Here is a 13,627-nt window from a genome sequence, read left to right as displayed (position 1 = left end):
CTATGTCTGTGTCTCTATCTCCATCTCTTCTTTTCCATCTGTCTCTGTCTGTCAAGTTTATCACAATCCCCAGATTGCTTTAATTTGGTGTAGCTCTCTTAGAAACAGGACAGGAGTTTGCTTGTCTAAGTTCCAGTTATTTCCACTCTGATTTCCTGCTTAATTCTGATGTCTTGGTTAGGAAAGCTGTCTCTTTAACAAGACGCATGAAGTCACCTTCCTCGCATGGGAGGGTTGGATTTTCCTGATTTCTTCTGATCCTTCTGCCATTTTTTCCACCTGGGGTAGGTTGGGCTCCTGGCCTGAGTGGAGCCTTCCAGCACATGCTCTTCCCAAAACTTGAAGAACTTGTAAACAACCAGATGTTCTTTCCAGGAAATCCATTTGTTGATGCTGGGTTGCAGTGGACATCAGCGGCCCAGTCTTGAGCTGATCTGACCAGTGTTGTGTACTAGCTTTTTGAAAAGTGGGCTGAGACAGGCAGTGAAAATGCAGCCCAAATAATGGTAAAGGTTCTGGTTCAGTCACCTCCCCAAGTCTTTTCCCTGGCTTGATTTCTACATTCTTTTATCTTCCCAAAGTACCTAAAGAAAACTTGTTTTGGGAAAGGAATCTTCCCTGGGAAAAAGCAGAATTCTCAAGAGATTTGGGGATTCTTGCAGGAGCCCAGTTGAGAATGCAAACTCAAACTTGATTTAAGTGACTTGGGATAAATCCCTATTGACCAGAATTCCTTTTCCCCTTCCTGCCTTTCGAAGGATGATAGGCTCTGTGATGAAGAGCCTTGGGAATCATCTAACACATAGACTTTCAAAGTATGGTTCCTGAGACCCCTTCAGGGGCATTCTTGATTATCTTCATAATAATACTAAGATGTGATTTACCAGGCAAAATACTGTCTTTTTCAGCTGTTTTAGTTATATCTCAACAGATAGGATGAAGCAGCAGAGAATTCAGCTGTTTTTTAAGTCAAACAGTAAAGGCATTTAAAAAAAAAAAGAAAAAAAAGAAATTTTGGGGTTTTTTTCTTATACAAATGTGCTGTTTACATAAACATGTAAGAGTTTATGGTTATTTTTAACTGAATTAATATTTTTAATTTCTAATCCACAAAAACAAAAGCTCTTTGCATCTTCAGTTGTTAATAATGGATAGGGGTCTTGATATCAAAAAGTTTGAGAATTGCTGATGTAATCCACACCTGCCTCCTATTTTTATTGTTCTCCCTGAAGTTGACAACAACGAATATTTATATATGTTTACTATATATTATTTGTATGTATCTTATACCATTTATTATGATATATTATACTGTATCCTATTTATATACTATAACATTTATATATATACACTATAATACTATTTATATGTATTATAACTTTATATAAATACTGTACTATATTCTATTTATGTATGTTATACCATATATATAATATTACTTAAATGTATATTATATCATTATTAAGGTATACTATATGTATCCTGTTTATATGTGTATACCATATATGCCTTATATGTATATTGCTATCATTTTTATATGTACACTACAGTATCTACTATTTATGTGTATATTACATTTTGTATTTGTATATGTATACACGACTATCCTATTTATATGTGTTATACCATTTATATATTCATACTGTTTATATACATTTACTATTTATGTATGTACATTATAACACAAGTATATACTGTATATAACATATATAACTATAATATAATATACTATCTATTATATCATTTACTAATGTATGCCATGCTGATACTATTTATATGTACTTTAACATATATTATGCTATATATTATTTATATATACATACACATGCTTCATATATATACTATACTAGATGCTATTTATATATATGTGTGTGTATACTAAATACTATTATCATTTATATAGGTATGCTATCAATAATATTATCCAATGAGAACATGTAAAAGTGCTTTGCAAAGCTGGAAGCAATATATGAAATTTAGCTATTTTTCTTACATTTAAAAAAAATGGTGAACTTGACTGTCAGTAAGAAAAAAGAACATTTCCATACAGAGCAGTTGGACACATTTCATACACAGAATGCACTCAGATCCTGCCCAGGATATTAATCAGCTGGATGACCCCAGTAAAACCACTAAACTGCTTGTGGCTCACTGTTCTCATCTTTTAAATAGGGATAGTGATGTCACCTTCTTCCCAGGGCTGTTGTGAATGTCAAGTGAGATGACAGTTGTAAAACACACTGCATAAAAATCTAGCTGGGATGGAAGTGGTTTCTGCAAAACATGGATCTCTCCCTTGACTCTAATTACAGTGTTAGCAGTAGGAACTTACCAAGTAGTTTTCATTTGTGGCCACCATAATAATTACTGTAACAGCCCATGTTTCTCTAGTGCTTTGTTTACAAACTTACTTGTGAATATGTAGCCTGAACTAAGAATTGGTTTGCTGGGTTAAGCTTGGAAAAGGGATTTTTCTAGCCTGGGGCACCGGTCCTCTCACACTGGCAACTTCACCCTGCTGGGATATTTTTAAGTCAGCGGGAGAAGTTGATTGGCTTTCTTGACTCTTTATTGTATTACGCCTTTGAGAACTAGTCCTTTCATGGCATAGATAGGAAGATTTACTGCTCACTCTGTCAAGACCAGTCATTCCAGTGAATCATGAAACATTTACTGGTCTCGGGATATGACGATAAAAATGAAAATTTCTACCCAACACTCAGCTTTATTCTAATTCTTTGCTTGGACATTATTACAGTCGTTGTATATACTTTCTGATTATTTTATGTGTATCAGTTCATAGAAGTCTTTTCGGTTTTTCTCTGAATCTCAACCATTTGCCATTATTCATATCGTGATCATCTCCCATAACATTCATGTGCCACAATTTATTCAGACGAGTGGTTTTCCATTCTTTGTGACCACAGAAAGTGTGGCTTTGAGAAGCTTTGGCACAGATGCGGAGGGGACCTTTCTGACTGCTATTTCGTGGGCAGCATATACGCCTCCTACAAAATAGGACCTTTTCCCTTGCTGGGGCAAGTTCTCTTGGCAGTCAGACTAGAGGAGGCAGCTGGGGCATATGGAGACTTGACACTAGACCTTTGGTTCTAACTTTTTATGAGTGTGGGTCAAAGAAGGAAAAATAAATTGGAAGTTTGATCCTTTCTTATGCAGTTAAATGTAAGTCTACTTCGGGTTCAGTTTGGCAAGTGCCAAGTCTGCCATTATTACAGGATTTCCTGTTGGCTGTAGGAGATCTGGAAAAGCCTAGTCATCCTCATGACTGTGCTGTTGAAGAGATGTCTCATTCACCAGTCATTGGTTCATGGGTCTCTTGAAAATAATACAAAACAATGTATCATTCACTGGAGCTGCTGCAGCAGTTGGGGGAAAAATTTGGGGGGGTTACTCCACTCCCGGTTTACAAATCTTTGTAAAATGGTGACAAGGATTGGTTTTTTCTGAATTTGACAGCTGGAACAGCCAGTGGCTACATTGCCATTTCAGACCTCTGAGAATTTGGGAATTTTAAGACAACTAGGAACTACTTTAAGATAGCCTAGAATTTGAGTTTAGCAACTTGTTCTCAGGGGACCCCAAGATTAAAGTTTAAATAATCTTTTAGATTTGGAATAAAAGATTATTTAAGAGAATTGGGAATTCCATTGTTTTTTCAGAATGAAGATGAGTGTGACTCAGCATAAAGTTAAAGAGGACACTTTATCTGGTGTCAAGGGACCACAATTAAAAATAAAAATAAAAAAAAATCTTGGATAAGTTCCTTTACAACCTCTTGGTTTCAGTTGTTTCATCTGTAAATTGTGGAGTTTGTATTATATGATTTCTGAGGTTTATTCTAGCACTCAGTTCTTGAACCTGGAACTTCTAAAGTTCTTTCTAACTCCTAGAAACTAGAGTGGGGGAGGGGGGTGGAATGGATTAAAAGCAGAACTGAGGAGGCAAGTAATAAGAAAATAGGTTAGAATAAGCAGAATTAGGAAAGAATTGGATTTGAAATGCCAGATTTAGAGAGAGAAGATCTGGGATCTACTTCATTTCTGGACTCCAGTTTTCTAAAATGGAAGGTGGGTGGGGAAGGGGAAGAGGGGGGAGCAAGGGAGAAAGTGAAGTTAACTTTAAGGTGGTTTTTGTCTCTGAATTCGTGATCCTGTAAAATCAATACTTAAGATCATCATTTCTTGTCTCCAACCCTGTTCTTTATAAATTCTAATAGTTAGGGCATTATGGAAAGAGAGGTTATAACAAGCCCATTGAATATACACAGGCTCTTTGATTTCCTAGGTTTCAGTCAATTGGATTCAGTAAACATTTATTAAGTTCTAGGCACTGTGCTAAGTTCTGGGATACCAAAAGAGGCAAAAGACAGTCCCTGTCCTTAAGGAGGTTACAGTCTAACAAGGAATCCTTCCAGGAGCTGGAGGAAGGCATGTTGGCTGAAGAATTCACCTGATAGTGACGAGCTCTCCGTTTATGTGGGCTGGTCCTTACATGGCAGACCTGTAGTCTTGTCACTGGGCAGATTTGCAACCCCATGACACAAGGAGTTAGCTGTAGGACTTTAGTGAAGGAATCGGCACTGAAAACCAGCAAAAATCAGAAAATATGCTTTGGGGGCTTTGTGTAGCCCCTTGAATTTTAATCAGATGTTCATTTTAAGGATATACACTTGTTTTTCAATTTTGCCCACTATGTTCGTGAAACTGCATCATAAAGCATTGACTGGAGAAACCCTTAACCTGTACTACCAGAGAGAAGGGCAGGCGCTTGTGCTTTCCATGCCCCTGGCCTTTGGCCTTAGAATCCCTTCTCCTTATTCTGCTCCCAGCTCCGGCTTGATAGCCTATTTTGAAATCTTATTCTTTTGAGATCTTAGATTAGAGTAATCTTTCCTGAACCCTGATTTGGACTGAGATCTTTTCTGACTTTATGTTAGAGCTGGAACAGTTCTTTCCAGGTCATATCATCACTCCATTTTTAAGAAGGACATCCCAGTGGTTAAGTACCTTAGTTCAAGTCAAGTACTTTACCCCAAAGTCAAGTCCATCCCAGATTTGAAAGAAGGGCTCTGACTCCCAAGTGTCTTTTCTGCGTCACTGCCATCCTGTGACTTAATGTCACAGTCCTTTCAGATTGATCATGTACTATTCTGTAGCATCTTGTATTGTTTTCTCTGATATTTATTCCTTCCCTTAAAGAATAGAAACATGAAAATTATTTCTCCAAGCTCAGGACCCTCTAATCCTTGATTGAATTTTTAGTTTCATTGATTTCCTTTGTGATCCCGTGCATTTTTATATATTATTCTGAGGAGTCCATAGAATTTACCAGATTTGCCAAAGGTGGCAAGGGTCCAGATTACCAAAATAGTGAAGAACCTTGAAGTAAGTCGCAGGTCCCTGAGGAGACTTCTTTGCATAACTTCTCCCTCCACTTCCCCCCACCCCCTCCAGAAAAGAAAGACTGGGCCTTATAGTAGTAAACACTCAATAAATATTTGTAAGTATGTGGCTACTTTACCAGAAGTCTTTTGGGATCCAGATGTTTCATCAAGGCAACCAGGAAGCAGTGGGGCCGGCCTCTTGGAAGGAACCCGTGTCATGGGGGCCATTCCTTACTCGCCCTGGACTTTGGACCAAGAGAGCCTCCTGTGTGGGGACTCTGTCCAGCTTTAAATCCATGATCCTGTGAACCCTGTTGACAGCAGAGTCAGCTGATTATGGGGGTTGGATGTGGGTAGAATTCAGTAGATTCATCTGTAGCCAGGCCTCTCCTATTGAGTAGAGCCGGAAGAGGGACCTCAGAGATGATTAATTCCTAGCACCTTTTAATTTTACCACTGAGGAAACTGAGACCCAGAGAGATCTTCTGCCTCCAAATTCTGTGCTCTTTTCGCCATTATGCAGTCACAGACATAATGGTCCACTTAGACCATTATTGCCTGATTTTCCATGTCATAATCTGGATTTGAAGCTGAAAAAAAAATTACATTTGTAGAAAAATCTGACTTAGAATAAAAATTGCTGATTGTTCTCCATCCCATAGTCCCATTCCTTCCTTCTCCCCTCCCCTTCCACTCTCTGTTTAAGTTGAGAACCACTTCAAAGTGTCGGATGTGTTGGTGCCAGACGCCATGCAGTTATTGTTAAAAGAATTTGGAAATCTAATTGAAAACAAACTTTTTTTTTTTTTTTTGTTGAGCAAAGCAGATCAGGTTGAGCTTTTGCTCTGGAGGGAGAATGGGATTCCAAGTTTGTCCTCTACTTGGAGCTGATGTCTACACACTTGTCCTGAGAGATGAATCATCCGAACATTCTCTTACATCTGGTAACTGTTTGCAGAGTTCAGAAATGCAAGCTAGAGAGACAAACCCAGCTTAAAGAGACCGGACCGGGTGTTTGTGAAGTTCTTCCCAGGCTTGAATTTTTAAATTCAGGTTTTAACTGAACCAAAATTGGCAAAATTGGTTCGGATTTTCCTTTTAGACACCCCCTTTTTTGTAAAGTAGATTGCCAACAACAGAATACAGCAGCCCCACTTATTTTTTGAGGCTCTTCTTCTCTATTTTGAGGCAGTATATCCCTTAAAAGTAAATGTCATTTTTTAGGTTCTGAATTCATTGCAACTTTTGTTTTTTTGTAAGTTAAATTAAGACCCTAGGCAGACATTGGCGAGCAGAGAAGTCATGAAACTATAAACATAATAACAGCAATAATAATAAAATTCAGACTATAGGATGCTTAAAAGTTTTCCCAGAGTTTTCCATGCTTCTCACAGCTCTTTAAAGAGAAATGCAGGTATTATTCACAAAGAAATCAGAAACAAAATGAGTTGCTTTGGCTCCCACAGGCAGGGACAATTATATGATTTAGTTTTCCTTTTTAGAGAATATTCACAAACTTCATGGCAGAGTTATTTTATCCCTGTTGTTCCCTTCCAGCTCCAAAGTAAAACTCCTTGAGGACAGGGTATGAGGTTTTGTATCCTATAGTTCCCTGGCCAGGGTGACCTCAAAGCAAAGCTAAAGAAATGCTTATCGTGAAGTGCTCCTTTCTTCCCTAGAAGTTGTGTGTCAGAATCTCTCGGATCTGCCTCGTTGGTGTGGGGTACTGGAACTATAAAAGCATATGGCTTACCATCTGCTGTTTATTGTTTCTGTTAGGTTGTGGTTTGCATTCACATACGGTATTTCTTTGGTTTCTGCAGCAACTGAGAATATTATATGCTTGGGGATCAAAAAAATGTAAACTATTTATAAATGGTAAAGTATTCTTGGGGCTGGGAAGTGTTGTTTTTCTCAAATGTGTGTATATTTGGCGGCTTTACGATAATCTCCCTGATGTAGCCTTTGCAGATCATGGCACTCTTGGGATGGACGGTCATGTGATGACCTTGTGTAATAAGGAGAGCAAACAGCCTTGATCATCAAACATTGGGGGTTAACTTTGCCCTGCCTGGTGTGTGGGTTGTGAATTAAAGAATATTTATTTGGGCATGGTAGTCCCTGGCGCAGTTCATTCTTGCCCAAAGTCTTTATAAGGTATCAACACAATTCTTAGTGAGATGACTCTGTAGAGTTTTGTAACTCACTTTAAGAAACAGGGGTTAACAAGTGTGTAAAACTCAATGGAGGAGGCTTTTGGAGGGGTCAGGTTATATCTTTTTCATTGCTTCTTTTTCAATTATGTAGGGTTTTAATAGTAAACATTCTAGTTGTAATTAAGAAATTTTAATAGAACCATCCTGAAGAATTTTTACCTCATAGTCTTTTTTTTTGGGGGGGGGGGAGAAGGAGAATCTTGGGGAAGGAAGTTCTTTTCATATTGAAACTTCCCTTGTAACAAAATCAAACAATATCCTTTCTAATATGGTGATCTTGCATTACAGTGTGTATACCATTTGTTTTTACTAAGCTCCCACTCTTTGCCACAAGGAGGGAAGGATGGATGGAGAAATGCTTCATTGGTGGTTTTCCAGGGGCCATTACTGGCTTTCCAATTATTCATTAAAATTAATCTTAGTGATTTTTTTTTCCTAATTTTTTTTTATTTTACTAGCAAGACTATCCTACTTGTATTATGGTATGATTACGGTGTATCTATGCTGTGATTATGGAACCGTTTTCCCCCATTGGCTCTGAAATAAACATGCATTAATTATATCCTTACCTTTACTCCTAAAGAATAAAACAAAATAAAACAAGCAAAGAACCTCTCAGCAATACTTATTTATAATAACACACACACACACACGCACACAGAGTATATATTATTTTAACTTTCCATATTTATTCTCTGTGGCTTCCATGCTTTTCATTTCTTAATCATAATATTCTACTGTATTCCTGTTTCACAATTAAAAAAAAAACATTCCCCTATCACTGGACACCCACTTTGTTTCCAGCTTTTGCTACCATAAAAAGGACCACTGTGAATATTTTGGTATATAGTAGATCCAGGGATTTTAATGGTATTTCACCTCTCTAGGGGGATTTATGTCCCATTAATAGAATGGACAATTGGGTTATTTTTACCATATAATGCACAATGGCTTTGTAGAATGGTTAGAATTCACAGCTCCACTAATATTTCATTAGTGTTCCAAAAAGAATCAATTTAAAAAGACCTCAAGAACAGTCAGCTGGGAGGTTGTTCCTGAATTCCCTCATTCTTTCCATCTAGCAATGACTTTTTTTCCTTTTGTTTTAAACCAGCATTGCCTATTTGTAAAGGTGGGAAGGTAAACCATTACAATTATTTTACATGATTAATTTTTTTAAAAAAGAATTCCTTTTTCTTTTTTTCTTTTTTCTTTTTTTTTTTTTTTGGCTAAGGCAATTGGGGTTAAATGACTTGTCCAGGGTCACACAGCTAGGAAGTGTTAAGTGTCTGAGGTCAGATTTGAACTCAGGTCCTCCTGACTTCAGGGCTGGTACTCTATCCACTATACCAATTAGGTGCCCCTCCTTATTTTTCTTTTAAATGTCTGTTTCTAAAGGTTCCCCTTCTCTCCAGCCCCACTCCCCACATTGAGAAGGCTAGCAGTATTATGCCCATTATACAAGTAAATGATTTCTTTGGAATATGGATTGTTCATAACTTTCAACCTTTATCAAGAAGCCTCCATATTTACACGAACATGACTTAAATCTTCATGTCTTTTTTTGTGTCCAGTATAGCCTTTGGAGTGCTCAAGATGCCTTCTTGCCCCATCTTTCTGAAATATCAGAACTGGTACACTTAAAACCAAGGAAGAGGTATAATGGGAGTTCCCCTGGTAGGATATAAACTGTTTGAGGGCAAGAGCTCTTGTTAGATTTTTGATTTTATACATCTTTTGTTTTGCACTGATGGCAAATTGCCTTAATAAATGTTTGTTGAATTTAATTGAATAAAGTGATTAAGATATTAATGTGAAAGGTGGTGGAGAAATTTACCACATATCCCCCAAAGAATTGGAAAGATGTTCCTGTAGTCATGATTTTATAGTCATGATGGCAGAGTCATGGGGAGACAATAATAATTCATCTTCACTACTTTGATGTGTAAGAGGTGAAATATTAATTTATATTTTTCTGATTATTAATAATTTAGGTGTTTTCTTATTGTTGTTGGTAATTTGCTTATCCCTTGGAAATGGGCTCCTAGTCTTAGATTAGGACTTCCTTATATATCTTGAATGAATGAAAAAGCATTTATTCAGTGCTTATTGTATACCTTTAATTGGAAGTACTTTATACACAGTTTTTTTGTTTGTTTCTTGTTCCTCAGTTTCTTTTTCCTAATTGTGTGGTTTTTGTTCATTTCATATGAACATCTAATTCTGTCCCTTAACTAAATAATAAACTGAGGCTTAGGGAGTAAAGTGCTGGTGGAGCTGGAATTAGAATCTATATTGTTCAAGGCTCTTTCCTTCTACAAACTTCTGGTTTCTACCTTATATGATCAAGTTTTGTAAAGTAGACTCTTTGAAATCTACAAGGTGTAACAGATCTTTTTGTTGGGCAAATACTGTTCTCCCTTTTCCATTCTCTCTTCTCAATCTAGATTTTTATGTATTGGGATTGCTTAAAGTGAACTCTATGGAGCTTTATAGCATGGCATAATGGAGAGAATTTTGGATTTAAATTGAAAAATGTTGCTTTAAATCCTAGCTCTGCTCTTTGTTGCCTGAAGGATTGTCAGTAAGTTGCCTTTTCTGGGCCTCAGTTTCCTAATTTTGTAAAAAAAGGTTTGATTTACTTGAGATCCTCTTCCAGTTCTAAAATCAGGATCCCATCATGGCAAGACTGGAGTTTTATCCAGTTGGACTTGCCCCTGAATCATATCCATATCCATGGGCAAGTGATGTCATTAGGATTCAAATGAGATGTGGTTCCATGACCCAAATTCTCCTCTACCTCCTATCTTTTGTCTTCATACTTTGGATGTTTTGTTTAAGCTTTCTTTTAGCCATTGTTTTTCAGTCTTGTCTGACTTTTTTTTGACCCCATTTGGAGTTTTCTTACTGAAAGTGGTTTGTCATTTCCTTCTCCAGCCCATTTTAAATATGAGGAAACTGAGGCAAACATGTCTTGTCCAAAGTCACAAAACCAGGAGGTGTCTGAGGTCAGACTGGAACTCAGGAAGATGAGTCTCCCTGACCAGAGACCCAGCATTCTGCCCAGTATGTTACTTACTTGCCCACATGGACCTTTTTACATATACCTGGGAGTAGAGTCTTCCTTATGGAGACAGTTTGGGTTGGCATTAATGAATAATTCAAACCCCACCCCTTCCCCTTTCTATTGACCTTTTCCTTCCCCATGAGATATTTGAGGTAGCCTTATGGTCAAGGTCTCCTCCTTAGCAGCCCCTGGCTAAGGGACTAGAGAGCCCTCCGATCTTCAGAGTTGCATTTAGCTGGTAAGCTTTCTTTGCCCTACGGAGCTGTTGACACAAGCCTCAGGCTCTGCTTATGTCCAAAGGAAGGATCACCTTTTACTGAGGGAGACTCGGTTCAGGATGCCAAGTCAATGCCTGTGGGAGTTTCTGATTGGTTGGTACTCTCACTTGTTTTTCTTTATATCCCAGCAGAATAACTTTCTCATCCCCTTCTGTATGTAATTTTACAAAAGGGTCTATTTGTACTAGGGCAGATCCCTCCAGACACCCCATCACAGACTGATGTGCTGGAAAAGAAGGGATAGGGATAAAGATTGGACTTGAGATTTCATCCGTAGGGAACTCTCTGAGAAGGAAACTCCTTTTTCTCTTCAGATGGTCTTAAAAGGTTGGCTCGAAGGCTGAGACATTGTGACTTGTCCAGAGTCACTAACCCAGTCCTGCTCGACCCCAAGACCAGCAGCATCCTCACTTTGCCACCCTGCCTTAAATATGGAGTTTTATGGATACCATTCTCTATATCCTAATCTCTAGTTTAACCTGTCACCTGCATTTCCTAATCCTCCCCTCCTTTGGCTGTCAGACTCCTAGAATTCTAGTCCTTCCTCACCCTTACTAAAGTGAGTGGTCACCCCGCTCCTTCTTCTTTCTTTTCCAGATTCATGAAGCCAGTGTCTTCTCCGAGGCTCCCAGAGCTCTTTTGTTGGCTTTTTAGGGATTAAGCATCTCATAATTTCAGTTTCTTCAGCATCGGTTGTTGTGGAGCTGAGACAATTTAAGCTAGGGGTGGGGTGGTTTGTGGGACTGTCTGCTCCGCCGTTTTGTGGTCCCCGCCAGCATTGTTCACTCCACTGCATGCTCGTAAAATGTCTTGGCCTTTGGTGGAAATTTTTTTAATCTGGGTGTGGGAAAACTGCAACAGGTACCTGCGCTTGTGTTAGGGCTGGTTTTCCCATTTGTAGCTTCTCCCTTAGCAAGGCTCAGAACGAGTCCAATGTGCGGAGGGCTGAAGCTGAAATTAACGAGGTGTATTTCAGAGGTGATATTGACTTTGAAGAGGCTGAGCTCCCCTTTCCAACCCCCACTTTCCACACCCTCCAGAGCTTAGAATGCTGCAGCTGGGAGGAATCAGGTCAGATTAGTGTGGGATAGAACCCTTAAGAAACTGCTCCCAGCAAATGGAAATTATTTTAAAACAAATTGATGTGGTTTTTTTTTTTTTTCTTCCTTAAACCTAGTTGGAAGGGTAAACAAGGCTGCATTCTGCATACTGCTTCCCTGTTCTCAGGACTTAGAATGTGACTTAAAAAATACCGAGTAAAAACCTCTTAGTGAATTGTGATTATGCTTTAAGCAAAAGCAATTAAACCAACTTGAAACATTCATTCAACAAACCCCTGACTCTGCCGGTCTGGGCAACAAAAAAAAAAAAAAATCCCATTGTTTACTTTCCATCTTGACAGATAAAAGCTTTCACTTTTCTTTCTAATGAGTTTGGGGGGGGGGTATAGTGAAAGGACTGTCTTTTACCTTTTATGTTATCCTCAACCTTGGCACATAGTAGGTACTTAATAAATGGTTGCTTGACTGATTGACCACTTTTGTGACTGGGAAATAATATTTTGGAGCTTCAGTTTCCCTCTGGGTAAAATAAAGGGGGTTAGGGCTCTAAAAATCCATATAGCCCTAAGTCTGTGATCTTAATTTTAAAAAATTGGTGAAATTAATTGAGAATAATTAGATATTATACAAGTTAAAAATAACATGTCACTATTTGTAACTTTAAACAAGTTAATTTTTAAAAAAATTTCTTGGCAATACGCTATATAATATTGAAATTAAAATCATCTATAATTCCATATTGTATACATGCACACTGCATATATGACTCCTTAGGTTTATGGCAATGTTGGCAGGTTTCCCCCACTCCTTTTTATCCTTCCCCTCCCCCTCATAGTCTCCCCAGTCCTCCTTCCTTTCCCCTCTCCCCCTCCCTCCTTTACCTGCTAGGACAATTCAAGCTTTATCCCAGCCTCCCTGGAAGGTGAAACAAAGCTTTTAATGTTCTGATTGTATATTAATGAACAACCAGGCCAAGGGGCAGTTGCCAAAAAGCAGCAAAGTGAGAGAGCCACCAATATCAGTGTGAACTTTGCACTCTGGACGTGTGAAACGATGTTGGGTGAAAGGAGTTTATTGCACAAGTAAAGCCCTGGAATCTCTTTGATGCTTGAATCCCAGCCCTGGTGGAGGAATAAAAATCCATTGACTGATGATTAGAATCTTGGACTTTCCAATTAACCACATCCCCGCTGGAAAGGGTACAGACCCGCCGTATAATGCCTGCCCGGCCTCCAGCTGGTGCGCGCTTCTTTGTATGGAGCAAACACCCTTTCTTTAGTGCACCAGCTGGCTGGGGGAGCATGGGAATTTAACATGGAAGTCTGGTTTTGATCACCTTTAGCAGCTTTAATGAAAAACTGAAGTGTGCAGACTGCCTCCTTCCCCTTCTCTGTCTCTTTCTCCTTCTTGGGCCTTTTCTCGATTCTTCAGTTTTCAGAACTTTTCCTGGCAGAGCTAAACAGATGGAGTTGATGCCATGGCGGGTGTTTTACAGGATGGCCTTTAAAAGAAAAAAACAAAAATCTTATAATAAGAGGGAAAGCGCATCATTCTGTGGAAAGGAGAGTTGGAGTCAGAGGACTCAGCTTTAAAACAGATCC

The 13,627-nt window shown here is 38.5% G+C and overlaps 1 protein-coding gene across 1 annotated transcript in view; it reads left to right on the top strand.

The window, feature by feature from the left end:
* Positions 1-13,627, top strand: part of LRIG1 (leucine rich repeats and immunoglobulin like domains 1) — a 130,473-nt gene that overhangs the window by 14,204 nt on the left and 102,642 nt on the right. The window lies entirely within an intron of this gene.

Source organism: Antechinus flavipes, chromosome 1 (assembly GCF_016432865.1).
Source record: "Antechinus flavipes isolate AdamAnt ecotype Samford, QLD, Australia chromosome 1, AdamAnt_v2, whole genome shotgun sequence".
NCBI lineage: Eukaryota > Metazoa > Chordata > Mammalia > Dasyuromorphia > Dasyuridae > Antechinus > Antechinus flavipes.
The sequence above is the reverse complement of the archived record's forward strand: the minus strand, read 5'-3'. Positions and strand labels throughout refer to the sequence as shown.